The sequence below is a fragment of the Oncorhynchus nerka genome, linkage group LG27 (assembly GCF_034236695.1).
Source record: "Oncorhynchus nerka isolate Pitt River linkage group LG27, Oner_Uvic_2.0, whole genome shotgun sequence".
Lineage (NCBI taxonomy): Eukaryota > Metazoa > Chordata > Actinopteri > Salmoniformes > Salmonidae > Oncorhynchus > Oncorhynchus nerka.
The window spans coordinates 51,053,283-51,066,140 of record NC_088422.1 but is presented as its reverse complement, the minus strand read 5'-3'; the positions used below and the strand labels follow the sequence as shown (position 1 = coordinate 51,066,140).

Here is a 12,858-nt window from a genome sequence, read left to right as displayed (position 1 = left end):
TTCGCAAACCCCAGACAGATGTGCCACGTGGTTCAGCGAGAAAATAAAGGATATGCGTGTCCCCTCCCATTTTTCCCTCACACTCACACACACAGAGGGGTGACCCAGATCTGAGATGTGGGGGTATGTGACTGCTTGATTGACCCCAAAATCAGTTTGGAAGAAATGTTCATGCCTCAAAAAGGCATGCGCCGACATCTAACTCGGCCAATCAGGAACATTCACTGTCTTCCTGGTAAACAACTCCAGTGTAGATTTGGCGTTGTGTTTTAGATTATTGTCCTGCTGAAAGGTGAATTCATCTCCTAGCAGACTGAAACAGATTTTACTCTAGGATTATGCCTGTGCTTAGCTCCATTCCGCTTATTTTTTATCCTGAAAAACTCCCCAGTCCTCAACGATTACAAACTTGCTTGAAAATATGGAGAATGGTACACAGCAATGTGTTTTATTGGATTTGACAATAATTGTATTGTATATAATAATGGAACACTGGTCACTTTAATAATGTTTACATACTGTTTTACTCATTTCATATGTATATACTGTATTCAACTGTATTGTAGTCAATGCCACTCTTGACATTGCTCATCCTAATATTTATATATTTCTTAATTCCATTCTTTTATGGATTCAGGACAAAAAGTGAATTGCTTTCCCACATTTTTTGCAATATTACCTTAATGCAGTTTTTCCCAAACTCTGTCCCCGGAACCCCAAGGGGTTTTACCCTAGGACTCCACAGCTGATTCAAATAATCAAAGCTTGATGATTGGCTGATTATTTGAATTAGCTGTGTAGTGCTAGGGCAAAAACAAAAAATGTGCACTCCTTGGGGTCCCGAGGACAGAGTTTGGGAAACCCTGCTTTAGTGCCTTGTTGCAAACAGGATGCATGTTTTGGAATATTTTTATTCTGTACAGGCTTCCTTCTTTTCACTCTGTCAATTAGGTTAGTATTGTGGAGTAACTACAATGTTGTTGATCCATCCTCAGTTTTCTCCTATCGCAGCCATTCAACTCTGTAACTGTTTTAAGTTACCGTTGGCCTCATGGTGAAATCCCTGAGCGGTTTCCTTCCTCTCCGGAAACTGAGTTAGGAAGGACACCTGTATCTCTGTAGTTACTGGGTGTATTGATACACCATCCAAAGTGTAATGAATAACTTCACCATGCTCAAAGGGATATTCAACATCTTCTTTTTTCATTTTACCCATCTACTTTTTTAAATTGTCTTTATTTCACCTTTATTTAACCAGGTAGGCTAGTTGAGAACAAGTTATCATTTGCAACTGCGACCAGGCCAAGATAAAGCATAGCAATTCGACACATACAACAACACAGAGTTACACATGGAATAAACAAAACACAGTTAATAATACAGTAGGAAAAATAAAACAAATATATACAGTGAGTGCAAATGAGGTATGATACGGTAGTTAAGGCAATAAATAGGCCATGGTGGAGGAGCGAGGAGAGGAACGGAAGCTATACTGTTACCCTGGCAATACTAAAGTACCTATAAGAACATTCAATAGTCAAGGTTAATGAAATACAAATGGTATAGAGGGAAATAGTCCTATAATTCCTATAATAACTACAACCTAAAACTTCTTACCTGGGAATATTGAAGATCATGTTAAAAGGAACCACCAGCTTTCATATGTTCTCATGTTCTGAGCAAGGAACTGAAACGTTAGCTTTCTTACATAGCACATATTGCACTTTTACTTTCTTCTCCAAAACTTTGTTTTTGCATTATTTAAACCAAATTGAACATGTTTCATTATTTACTTGAGGCTAAATTGATTTATTATTATATTAAGTTAAAATATGTGTTCATTCAGTATTGTTGTAATTGTCATTATTTCAAATAAAAATAAATTTAAAAAAATTGTCTGATTAATCGGTATCGGCTTTTTTGGTCCTCCAATAATCGGTATCGGTATCGGCGTTGAAAAATCATAATCAGTCGACCTCTAGTATCTACCAATAGGTTCCCTTCTTTGTGAGGCATTGGAAAATCTCCCTGGTCTTCGTGGTTTGAAATCCACTACTCGACTGAGGGGCCTTACAGATAATTGTATAAGTGGGGCACAGAGGTGAGGTAGTCATTAAAAAATCATGTTAAACACTAGTTAACTACACATGGTTGATGATATTACTAGATATTAACTAGCGTGTCCTGCGTTGTAACTTATTATGTGACCTGTTAAGCTAATTTCTACCCCTGAATTTATTTAGGCTTACCATAACAAATTGGTTGAATACTTATTCACTCAAGACATTTCATTTTAAATTATTTTGTCAAATATTTCTAAAAACATAATTCCACTTTGGCATTGTGGGATGTTGTGTGTATGCCAGTGACACATCTCAATTTAATACATTTAAATTCAGGCTGTAACACAACAAGATTTGGAAAAAGTCAAGAGGACTTTCTGAAGGCACTAAGGAGTTTTGTTCATGAAGAAGGATTTGTTTGTTAGGTTGACTTTGATCATGTGCACCTGCTCTTTAGTTTTCTAGCTAGTTAATGTTAACTTGTTAACTGAGCCAGATAGTCACACGCACTTCATATGAAACGACTGGAGTGTTAAGTGCAGCACAATGCACACAGCACTAAATGCTTTACCAAGCTAGCTATCTAGCAAGATGAAGAAATACTTGAATTAACTCTCCATTAGACCATACTGCCAGTGCCAGTTAGTTAAACGATTAGCATCGCCACTTTTTTACATCTTATTAAAAAATCGTTTTTTAGACGACTCAGTCTGGGTTCCAACTTTGTGCCAGTTGCACATCTCTGATTTAAATGAAGCAAATCGGATGTAAAACCATTGTGAACAACAAAAATGAACTGCCGACATTGGGCAGAGGTGCTAAGTACTTGTCGGCAGTCAGATTTCTCAGTGCGTCTGAATCCTTAGTTAAAACATTGATGTTTCATAATCCAGTCTTCAGCAGAATGCCATCCCTCATATTGAAAACCATAATGCCAGATTCAGCCCTATAGCACTTATTACAAAGCAAAGAACAGTAAATAGCACATGATGCAAAACACATAATTGAGGTGGTTTTCGCTCTATCTTGAAAACTTGACTGCTGACATACACAATTCTTAGGAATTGTATAACATATACTTTTTGTGTAGTATTCCTTTAAGTTTGTCAGAAATAATTCAGGTAGTAGAGATGTATTTAATGGACAGCTGATGTGTATCCATGCAGTGTTGAAATCAATTGACAAAGTTATACCTACAGTGTATCCGCTACACACTAATGTGTGTGTGTGTGTGTGTGTGTGTGTGTGTGTGTGTGTGTGTGTGTGCGCGCGTGCACCCGCATGACCAGCGCTGCGATATCCACAGTAAGGGACAGAGGGCATGTTAGGGTAAAGATTCTTATGGTCCCACTAACAGATTCCTCTCCCCTTTACCTGCCTTCAAAGACTGCACACCCTGCAGGCTATCAGCACAACATTCCAAGGACTGTTTCCTCTCCTTAAACAACAACCCTTCCCTGAGGAGGTTTAGCCACTGAACAAACCACACGACCCAGGCAGGAACAAATACAGTGTTGCACGCACCAGCTAAGCACAATCCATAAGTCCCAGGCCAACATGTCAGCAGAACATATAGCCTAAGTCCCCTTCTTATAGCCCCCACACTGTAAACCATGACCACAATGTACACAGAACACACTGCCTGTCTGCCTGCGTGTGTGTGTGTGTGTGTGTGTGTGTGTGTGTGTGTGTGGTAAGTAAGTTAAAACAGAAAGTACTAGCAGCAGTAGCCGGTCAAAAGGAGTTTGTGCACGCAACACCCACCCACCAAAGCCACTTCATGGGCCTCTGTATAACTACGCAGTAATAACCCTATGTTACTCAGGAGAGATGACCTAACTTCCTGTCCACTCACTATCAATGAAGAATCAGCATGCAAGCCTGTAGAATAGATGCATCATCAGCTACATTGTATTTTTTTGTTCAGAAAATGCAGCTTTACATGACCACATCATGTATACCTCGTTGCAACTATACACCATGTATAGCCTACCTGGGACAGGCAAAATCTTAGTTTGCTTAAAATGAAAACAGCTACCAGAACGCAATAGCTGACATTCCAGCTATTGATTATCTCCGTGCCCCTTTAACAACACAAGTCACCTGAGTAGGCAGGGCTCACACATATTAGCCTACACCACTCAAAAATATCTCAGACGAACTGGTAGCATAGCCTAGATACATTGGCTATGATTAAACAACATTTAAAAAGTAAACAACCCGTTTTGTTTGCTTTTTTTATATATATTTTTTTACATTTTTTCAATTGACTGAAAGGGTGGTTACACATTATGCAACATAAGCCTGGCTACGGTAAAACAACGGAACCTGCTTGGCTACAATGTAAAGATATACATTCGCGGACTGCCACAAAGCTTGTCGATGTATGCAGCTGTAGAGCCGTCACATCATCATAAAAGCTTCACTAGTGTAGCCTATTTATATAGACAACACTGCGAGTAAACGTAATATGTGTTCTCGTTCATCAATTAAAGTGCAATGTTGTATCAATAAATGGGCTATAAGATAGATAAGGTAAACAATGCTGTGTTTAGCATCATGTAAGGCATGGGCCTACATAAAATGTACAATGTAAACAGGAATGAGAAAAGCTCGTCAAAATATAAATCTGCCACCAAATTCGATATTGTACGATTTAGGAAATGAACGTGACCATGAATGTGTAATGAAGCCTACCTTAATCAAATAATTGCATCCATAAAATGTGTTGTGATCAACATAGCATCGAAGTCCAAATATGAAAACGGCATTCCCATGAGAAATCCAATGCCTATAAAATGGCATGTACAATCGAAATAACAAATGTTTTTAAAGATGAGGGAGAATCGTAGTGCGCAAGCTAAACTAATTGCATTGAGATCCCTCCTTTCTTTCAGGTTGCCAGCTAGTTTACCCAAGCATTAAACAGTGGCAGGCTATCATCGGGTGCAACCAACATTGCGAAATAACATAAATTTAAACAATGTTATCGTATCTACAAAACCAAAAACGGTAGAAAATTCATGCTGTGATCGACAGCGGGTTTTCAAAGATGTTCATGCAGACAAAAAGGGAGCTGACATCTTGCCAAGCTGGTAGAGCCAGTATAGGCACCATAAGCGAATCCCTTTTTGTTGGCACGCGATAGAAAGCCACCACAGCGAAGATCATTTGCGATTCACACCCCTTTGCGCAATCAATCCGTTCACAACCGACAATAAACCTGCACTAGCATACTATCCCACGCATCGGAGAATAAGATAAATAACGCGTAGATACCTTTTTACATCGGTAGAATCGTTCTCAATGTACCATCCTCTTGCTCATCTCACAGCCTTCGGGACGCCATGTTGCAAGCTTGTGACGTTGGGCTTTCTCACCCCTGACCCAAATTTGAATAGAAGCCAAATAAGAGCGGAGGAAAAGGAGACAACATCGGGCTCTTTCCTCGTCGGTGTTACATGGCGGTTTGCGGAGTATCGGATTTATCAACACGAAGCCCCTTCACAATGCAGCTCGGCGTGGCCTAATAATGTTTCCCATATGCAGGCGATTAGATACTGTGAACCTGGTCTAGGCGTATCACCCACCATGGTGCAGCGCTTCTTTGTAATCACATCTGTCGACTTGTAGTCATATACCTTGATTAGCAATACACGTCTTCTATTTATCACACTAAGGCCGTAGACAATTTAAATGAAGCAATGTCATACTTTTGTGTTTTGCAATAGTTTTGTAGGCCTAGTTGCAAATGAACCCTACATGCTCCAAAACTCAATCGTAACATACATGTGTAATAAGACGTTAATAGTGTTATATTGACTGGACATGACCAGTAGGCCTATAACGTCACCAATAGATCAATGCATATTGTCATCGTGGTTGGTTTAAATTAGGTTATTTTCAATTTCAGGGGAACCGTGGCAGGCTTTGTGGGCAATTCCACACAGCAATACAAAAGCGAATGAATGCTTGGGATTAGGAGACTGCTCTGGTGAGTGTGTGGTTTTCATTTCCTTATCACTATTGTGATATTGTAGGCCTGCAGACAATAATAATATCAGGTCGTATTGTAGGCCTACATAACGATAGCCGACTAAACTCAACTCAGTGATTTAAAATGGAGTTGAGCGTCACTAGAGTGGGCGGACTGGAGCTCCAACGTCACATGAAATTGTGTATTTATCACAAGCAGTTCACAAATTTCAGCACCCAGAGAATAGCCCGCAATTATACAAAACCAAGTCAGTTAAGAACACATTCTTATTTTCAATGACGGCCTGGGAACAGTGGGTTAACTGCCTGTTCAGGGGCAGAACGACAGATTTGTACCTTGTCAGCTCAGGGGTTTGAACTCGCAACCTTCCAGTTACTAGTCCAACACTCTAACCACTAGGCCACCCCAAATGACCTGGCAAGGTATTGTAGCCTAAAGAAAAATAAAAAATTGGCTACTTAATAAGGACTTTAACGTTGGAAGGTGCCACAATAATGTCATTTTGGGAGTAGCCTAGTGAACAGGGCCTTTCATGCAGGCCTAGCCCATTTTATGGCTCGGTTGCCATTAAAACTGCATCCAACTACATAGTCCCACGACCGAAGAATTGACGACAGGACACAACTTCCCGTCGGAGTCGTTTCCTAAAACAACTGAGGAAGATAGTGATGATGAATACCGTGAATATGTTTGCATTCACCGGGATATGGCGGCTGGACTCCTCTGTTTTCTCAATTGGGAGTTAAGAATTCTGATAACTAGAAACAGATTAGAGTATTTTCTTTGTCTTCTTTTTTTTATCAATAGCCATTTGCTTTCTAAACTGTTTTTCCTACGATTGTATTTTGAAATATTGCGATAGACCTAGACCTACAGTATTTAACTGCTTTTCACTGACCACTGCAACACAATGATTAGCTACTTGTTGGGCTCAGTAGTGGAAAAACGACCAAATTGTCATACTTAAGTAAAAGGTACCTTAATAGAAATGACTCAAGTGAAAGTCACTCAGTAAAATACTACTTGAGTATAAATCTAAAGGTATTCGTTTATAAATATACTTAAGTATCAAAAGTACATGTAATCACTCAAATATAATTAAGTATCAAAAGAAGAAGTAGAAGTATTATTAATTTCAAATTCCTTATATTAAGCATACCTCAAGGCACAATATATATATTACTTACTTATGGATAGCCAGGGGCAACACAGACATCAGATCAGAGGCAGTATGGATGACCAGGGATGTTCTCTTGATAAGTGTGTGAATTGGACAATTTTCCTGTCCTGCTAAGCATTCAAATGTAACGAGTACTTTTGGGTGACAGGGAAAATGTATGGATTAAAAAGTACACTATTTTGCTTAGGAATGTAGTGAAGTAAAAGTAAAAGTTGTCAAAAATATAAATAGTAAATTAAAACACAGATACCCCCCAAAAATGACTTAAGTGGTACTTTAAACTATTTTTAAGTACCTTACACTAATGGGTAGGTTATTTGCCGCAAGCACGTCTCAAATTGCATGCTTAAAACAATCCACTGCTCATTTTCTTTTAAAGAAGCTAATGCTCCTCTCTGCCAAATCATGTTCTCTGGTGTAGTATTTTGAATGATTGTTTTTATTTATGCATAGGCACAAGTAATCATATAGTTCATTTTGACAAATGTAATTACATTTACTTTAGGGGAAGCTTATCTTAGCATTTTAATGGGGATTGGAATGTAATTTAGTCTACTTTTCATTTTTGGTCTTGAGCGCCATACTCAACTGAAGTCCCTAACTAAGAGTGCTGATCCACGATCAGTTTAGCCTTTTAGATCACAATTTAAAAATTGTAAAGGGGAGATCAGCACTCCTACTCTGAGAAGCTGATATGGTTCAAACATGCAGATACAAAGAGGATTAAAATCACAGTCTCAATATTATCAATAGGCCTATCTTCATTTTTAGATAGCCTATAAGTGAAATGGGTTTAGCATAGGCTATGATAAGAGGAATTATGTTCAATAATTGCAATATTTAATCTTCAAACATGTAAAATAGATATGCACATGAAAATAGTTATATAAGTGAGCTGATTAAAAAAATATACAATGTTATCCTTGTAGCCGTTGTCATTATGAGAACTATAAACCTGCCCAGTTACAATGTAGTAAAGTCAAATGTTGAGCCGTTTGAGGCCATTTATATTACTTTTAGTATTCTAGTAACAGACCAATCTGCTATGGCCCCTTAGTAAGAAAAAATCTTCATTTAGATTAATTAGGCCTTGTCACACCCTGATCTGGTTCAGCTGTCCTTGTGATTGTCTCCACCCCCTCCCCAGGTGTCACTTATTATCCCGGTGTACAGTGCCTTGCGAAAGTATTCGGCCCCCTTGAACTTTGCGACCTTTTGCCACATTTCAGGCTTCAAACATAAAGATATAAAACTGTATTTTTTTGTGAAGAATCAACAACAATTGGGACACAATCATGAAGTGGAACAACATTTATTGGATATTTCAAACTTTTTTAACAAATCAAAAACTGAAAAATTGGGCGTGCAAAATTATTCAGCCCCTTTACTTTCAGTGCAGCAAACTCTCTCCAGAAGTTCAGTGAGGATCTCTGAATGATCCAATGTTGACCTAAATGACTAATGATGATAAATACAGTCCACCTGTGTGTAATCAAGTCTCCGTATAAATGCACCTGCACTGTGATAGTCTCAGAGGTCCGTTAAAAGCGCAGAGAGCATCATGAAGAACAAGGAACACACCAGGCAGGTCCGAGATACTGGTGTGAAGAAGTTTAAAGCCGGATTTGGATACAAAAAGATTTCCCAAGCTTTAAACATCCCAAGGAGCACTGTGCAAGCGATAATATTGAAATGGAAGGAGTATCAGACCACTGCAAATCTACCAAGACCTGGCCGTCCCTCTAAACTTTCAGCTCATACAAGGAGAAGACTGATCAGAGATGCAGCCAAGAGGCCCATGATCACTCTGGATGAACTGCAGAGATCTACAGCTGAGGTGGGACACTCTGTCCATAGGACAACAATCAGTCGTATATTGCACAAATCTGGCCTTTATGGAAGAGTGGCAAGAAGAAAGCCATTTCTTAAAGATATCCATAAAAAGTGTAGTTTAAAGTTTGCCACAAGCCACCTGGGAGACACACCAAACATGTGGAAGAATGTGCTCTGGTCAGATGAAACCAAAATTGAACTTTTTGGCAACAATGCAAAACGTTATGTTTGGCGTAAAAGCAACACAGCTCATCACCCTGAACAGACCATCCCCACTGTCAAACATGGTGGTGGCAGCATCATGGTTTGGGCCTGCTTTTCTTCAGCAGGGACAGGGAAGATGGTTAAAATTGATGGGAAGATGGATGGAGCCAAATACAGGACCATTCTGGAAGAAAACCTGATGGAGTCTGCAAAAGACCTGAGACTGGGACGGAGATTTGTCTTCCAACAAGACAATGATCCAAAACATAAAGCAAAATCTACAATGGAATGGTTCAAAAATAAACATATCCAGGTGTTAGAATGGCCAAGTCAAAGTCCAGACCTGAATCCAATCGAGAATCTGTGGAAAGAACTGAAAACTGCTGTTCACAAATGCTCTCCATCCAACCTCACTGAGCTCGAGCTGTTTTGCAAGGAGGAATGGGAAAAAATTTCAGTCTCTCGATGTGCAAAACTGATAGAGACATACCCCAAGCGACTTACAGCTGTAATCGCAGCAAAAGGTGGCGCTACAAAGTATTAACTTAAGGGGGCTGAATAATTTTGCACGCCCAATTTTTCAGTTTTTGATTTGTTAAAAAAGTTTGAAATATCCAATAAATGTCGTTCCACTTCATGATTGTGTCCCACTTGTTGTTGATTCTTCACAAAAAAATACAGTTTTATATCTTTATGTTTGAAGCCTGAAATGTGGTAAAAGGTCGCAAAGTTCAAGGGGGCCGAATACTTTCGCAAGGCACTGTATATATCCCCGTGTTTCCTGTCTCCCTGTGCTAGTTCGTCTTGTTTTCCAAGTCAACCATCATTCTTCCTTGCTCCTATTTTTCCCAGTCTCTGTTTGTTTCTAGTCCTCCTGTTTTGACCCTTGCCTGTCCTGACTCCGAACCCGCCTGCCTGACCACTCTGCCTGTTCTGAATACCAGCCTGTCTATCCCCTTGTACTGTTTTTGGACTCGGATCTGGTATCTGACCCCTGCTTGGCCTGACCTCGAGACTGCCTTTCGTCTGGTACTGTTTGGACTCTGACCTGGTTTATGAACTCTCGCCTGTCCCCGACCTGCCTTTGCCTACTCCCTTTATTATAATAAATATTGGAGCTCTTACCATCTGCCTCCTGTGTCTACATTTGGGTCACGCCTTGTGTAATGGTTTGCTACTCTCATCATTAGGTCAAAACGTATTGGCATTCTTATGGAATTTTACATTGTAATGTACGCATTGTAATGTAAGTTTCTAGTTCTCTGTTATATACAATGTTATCCTATTAACTGTTAATATCATTTTAAATCAGCTCACATCCATTGTACATGTTTGAAGATGAAATATAGCAATTATTGATCATATCAACTTCACAAATTAGTGATTCAGACAGCTTATTGGGCACATTCGTACCACAATTCTGTGAATAATTTAACATATCTGGCACACCTGGCTCATTTGGTTGTGTATTCTACATCACTATGAATATTTTAAGATATTTTTAATCATAATACAATTATATTTTATACAGGTATGATCATGTGAAATTGTCCATTAACTTCTTCGAGATAGGGGGCGCTCTTTTAATTTTTGGATAAAAAACGTTCCCGTTTTAAACAAGATATTTTGTCACGAAAAGATGCTCGACTATGCATGTAATTGACAGCTTTGGAAAGAAAGAACTCTGACGTTTCCAAAACTGCAAAGATATTATCTGTGAGTGCCCCAGAACTAATGCTACAGGCGAAACCAAGATGAAGTTTCATACAGGAAATGCCCCAGATTCTGAAGGCGCTGTGTTCCAATGTCTCCTTTTATGGCTGTGAATGCGCCAGGAATGAGCCTGCCCTTTCTGTCGTTTCTCCAAGGTGTCTGCAGCATTGTGACGTATTTGTAGGCATATCATTGGAAGATTGACCATAAAGAGACTACATTTACCAGGTGTCCGCCCGGTGTCCTGTGTCGAAATGATTGCGTAATCTCTAGGTCCATGCCCATTCCATTTCTTCAGAAGAGAAAGTCAACTGCCACGAAGGATTTATCATCGATAGATATGTGAAAAACACCTTGAGGATTGATTCTAAACATCGTTTGCCATGTTTCTGTCGATATTATGGAGTTCATTTGGAAAAAAGTTCGCGTTTTAATGACTTAATTTTCGGGTTTTTTCTTACCCAAACGTGATGAAGAAAATGGAGCGATTTGTCAACACAAATAATATTTTTGTAAAAACTGAACATTTGCTATCTAACTGAGAGTCTCCTCATTGAAAACATCTGAAGTTCTTCAAAGGTAAATGATTTTATTTGAATGCTTTTCTGGTTTTTGTGAAAATGTTGCATGCTGAATGCCAGGCATAATCCTATGCTAGGCTATCAATACTGTTACACAAATGCTTGTTTAGCTATGGTTCAAAAGCATATGTTGAAAATCTGAGATGACAGTGTTGTTAAGACCCATTGAGTTGTTTGGCGGCCATATTGGATAAAGGCTTCTGTGGGGTTGATGCTTGAGTTCTGTGATGTCCCTGTATATACACATCTTTTTAAAAATCCTGTTCTAGCTGTGTGTGTGAAATGTGGTGCCTCTATCTAACCAAATTCGGAATCCAAAAACATAGCTGCCCCATTACATGGTAAGCTTCTAAAATTCTAATGTCAATGGCACATGCATGATTTTTGAACAGCAGTTGTAACTAATGCTTTCAAAGTTGGTTATATTATAAATATTTTTTTACTTTTCAGAACCACTCGTCAAACAAAGTTAAAAATGTATCAGGATTTCCTTTTTAAAATGATGTATATTCTGATATGTACCCTAGAGCAGTAGTTCAAATCAAATCAAATCTTATTTTTCACATGCTCCAAATACAACCTTACAGTGAAATGCTTACTGACAAGCCCTTAACCAACAATGCAGTTTTAAGAAAAACGAAGTGTTTAAAAAGTATTTACTAAATAAACTGAAGTAAATAATGAATAAATACAAATAAAATAAAAATAAAATAAGAAAATAGAAAAATAACAATAAAATGACAGTAACAAGGCTACCGGTACAGAGTCAACGTGCTGGGGCACAGGTTAAGCAGAGATAATTGAGGTAATATGTACATGTAGGTAGAGGTAAAGTGACTATGCATATATAATAAACAGAGAGAAGCAGCAGCGTAAAAATGTGAAGGGGGGGGGGGGCAGTATTCTTATGTCTTGGGGGTAGAAGCTGTTAAGAAGAAGCCTTTTGGACCGAGACTTTCCACTCCGGTACCGCTTGCCGTGCGGTAGCAGAGAGAAAAGTATATTCCTAGGGTGGCTGTATTCTTTGTCAATTTTTAGGGCCTTCCTCTGACACCGCCTGGTTAGAGGTCCTTGCTGGCATGAAACTTGGCCCCAGTGTGTCTCCTTTGTCTCGATCACGTTGAGGGAGAGGTTGTTATACTGACCTTCTCGTTAAAGGCTGTATCATCGTTGTCAGTGATGAGACACCAAACGTAATGTTGATGTTGGAGTCTTGCTTCGCCATGCAGTCATGAGTGAACAGGGAGTACAGGAGGGGACTGAGCACACACCCCTGAGGGGCCCCTG

General features: G+C 39.2%; 1 protein-coding gene across 1 annotated transcript in view; it reads right to left on the bottom strand.

Annotated features, from left to right (window-relative positions):
- LOC115111960 (hypermethylated in cancer 2 protein) overlaps positions 1–5,429 on the bottom strand; it is a 56,000-nt gene extending 50,571 nt beyond the window's left edge. The window contains exon 1 of the mRNA XM_029638532.2: positions 5,343–5,429. The gene's annotated coding sequence lies outside the window, so the exon portion shown is untranslated. The remainder of the gene's footprint in view (positions 1–5,342) is intronic.
- Between the last annotated feature and the right edge of the window lie 7,429 nt (positions 5,430–12,858).